Consider the following 3,235-nt stretch of genomic DNA (forward strand, 5'->3'; position numbering starts at 1 on the left):
CCTGCCAAACTATTCCAAAAAGTAGAGGAAGGAGGAAAGCTTCCAAATTCATTCTATGAGGCCAGCACTACTCTGGTAAGAAAACCAGATAAAGACATTACGAAAAAGGAGAGCTACAGGTCAATATCTCTGATGAACATAGATCCAAAATCCTCAACAAAATATTAGCGAACCAAATCCAACAATACATTTAAAAAATCATTCACCATGATCAAGTGGGATTTATTCCTGAGCTGTAAGTGTGGTTAAATATTCACAATTCAGTCAACATGATACATCACATCAATAAGAGGAAGGATAAAAACCATATGATCATTTCAATAGGTACAGAAAAAGCATTTGACAAAGTACAACATCCATTCATGGTAAAAACCCTCAACAAAGTAAGGTTAGATGGAACATACCTCAACATAATAAAGGCCAAATGTGAGAAACCCACTGCTAATATCATCCTCAATGGGGAAAAACTGAGAGCTTTTCCCTCTACAGTTAGGAACAAGACAAGGATGTCCACTCTTACCACTGTTATTTAACAAAGAGCTGGAACTCCTACCCACAGCAATCAGACAACAACAACAAAAATAAAAGGCATCTAAATTGGTAAGAAAGAAGTAAAACTCCCACTATTTGCAAATGACATGATACTATTCATAGAAAACCCTAAAGACTCTATCAGAAATCTACTAGAACTGATAAATGAATTCAGTAAGGTTGCAGGATACAAAATCAACATACAGAAATCTTTTGCATTTCTATATATTAATAATGAAGCATCAGAAAGAGAAATCAAGAAAGCAATCCCACCTACAAATTGCACCAGAAATAATAAAATACATAGGAATAAATTTAGCTAAGGCAGTTACAGACCTATACTCTGAAAGCTATAAGACACTGAGAGAAATTGAAAATAACACAAACAAATGGAAAGATATTCCATGCTCATGGGTTGAAAGAACAAATATTATTAAAATGTCCACACTACCCAGAACAATCTACAGATTTAATGCAATCCCTATTAAATACCAATAGCATTTTTCACAGAACTGGAACAAATGATCCTAAAACTTGTATGGAACCACAAACGAACCTGAATAGCCAAAACTTGAAAAAGAACAAAACTGGAGGTATCATAATCCCAGATTTCAAGATAGACTACAAAGCTATAGTAATCAAAACAGTATGGTACTGGCACAAAAACAGACATGTAAATCAATAGAACAGAATAGAGAGTCCAGAAATAAACCCATGCTTTTATTTGTGAATTAATCTATGACAAAGGAGACAAGAATATATAATCATAAAAGAATATCTTAACAAATGGTGTTGGGAAAACTGGACAGCTTCATGCAAAAGAATGAAACTGGACCACTTTCTAATACTATACACAAAAATTAAAAAATGGATTAAAGACCTAAATATGAGACCTGAAACCATAATAATCCTACAAGGTATCACAGGCAGCAATTTCTCTGACATCAGCAGTAGCAACATTTTCCTAGATATGTCCCCTAACACAAGGGAAACAAAAGTAAAAATAAACTATTGGAACTACATCAAAATAAAAAGCTTCTGCACAGCAAAGGAAACATAAAACTAAAAGACAACCTTCAGAATGGAAGAAGATATTTGCAAATGATACATCCAATAAAGGGTTAGTATCTGAAATAAAGAAAGAACTTATACAACTCAATACCAAAAAACCCCAAACAATTAAAAATGGGGAGAAGATATGAATAGACATTCCTCCAAAGAAGACATCCAGATGGCTAACAGACACATGAAAAGATGCTCAACATCACTCATCATCAGGCAAATGTGTATCAAAACCACAATGAGATATCATCTCACATCTGTCAGAATGGCTAAAATTAAAATGACAAGAAACAAGTGTTGGTGAGGATGTGGAAAAAAAGGAACCCTTGTGCACTGTGGGTGGGAACGCAAACTAGAGAAGCCACTGTGGGAAACAGTATGGAGATTCCTTAAAAAATTAAAAATAGACTTACCATATGATCCAGTAATTGCATTACTGGGTATTTATCCAAAGAATATGTAAACACTAATTTGAAAAGATATATGCACCCCTATGTTTATTGCAGCATTATTTACAATAGCCAAACTATGGAAGCAGCCCAAGTGTCCACTGACAGATGAACTGATAAAGAAGCCATGAGATAGATATATATAAATAAAATGGAATATTACTCAGCCATAAAAGAGAATGAAATCCTGCCATTTACAACAACCATGATAGATCTGACTTCAACTAACAACCTGAATGAGCTTGGAAATGGATTCTTTCCAAAGCCTCCAGATAGGAGCCTAGGATGACTAACACTTTGATTTCCATCTTGTGAAACCCAGAGCAGAGAAACTAATTGAGCCAAGTTGGATTCAGATCTGCAGATAATAAATCTGTGAGATTTATTAATATTTATTAATAAACTATGAGATAACAAATCCATGTTGTTTTCAGAAAATTATTACAAGGTTAAAGAGGTAAGTAGAGGCCAAACTATATAGGCCCTCATATGCCTGCTAGGCTATTAGAGAAGTTTTCTTCAAAACATAAAAATGAGTGGATTTTGCATGAAAAGTAAATTTTTTCAGCAATGCTCTGGTCTCGTGTCTAAAGTAGACACTAGAAAATAAAATCCTCCACTACAATGTAAGTTCCTTGAAGGTAGGGATTATTGTATGTACCATGCTACATCTCCATTCCCTAGAACTGGAAAATATTTATTGTACTCAAAAAATATTTGTGGTTGAATGAATCATACTATCCAGCAGTAGAAAGGGTCAGTAAATTCTTGGTCAAATTTTGCCTATTGCAGTTATGGGCCTACTTGGGGAAAAGTGGTCAAAGTCTTCTTTATCTTTACTCACCATTTTTTGCACATTTCTTTTCATGTTCATTAAAGGAATATTTAGTCAAGAAAATCAAAAGAGGTTTAGAAAATGGCCCTAAGGTGACAGTGAGTGCTGAAATTGAACCTGCCATCTGTAAAGGCTAAGAAGGACAAGAGATACATGGTGAGTATATGACGTGGCAGGAGGCCCATCTAGAATTAGGAGTAAATGTACCATGAAGCTCTCCTAATGGGTGTTTCTTTTTATTCCCCTTCTGCATCATAGCTACATGTTCTAGATTTCTCACTCACTGAATGTAGTGGAAATAAAACTACATTTCCAAATTAGTCTTTAGAGTGAACCATTCCAAACAGATACCATAAAA

The sequence above is a fragment of the Mirounga leonina genome, unplaced genomic scaffold (genome assembly GCF_011800145.1).
Source record: "Mirounga leonina isolate KUSES-001 unplaced genomic scaffold, KU_Mleo_1.0 Mir_53, whole genome shotgun sequence".
Lineage (NCBI taxonomy): Eukaryota > Metazoa > Chordata > Mammalia > Carnivora > Phocidae > Mirounga > Mirounga leonina.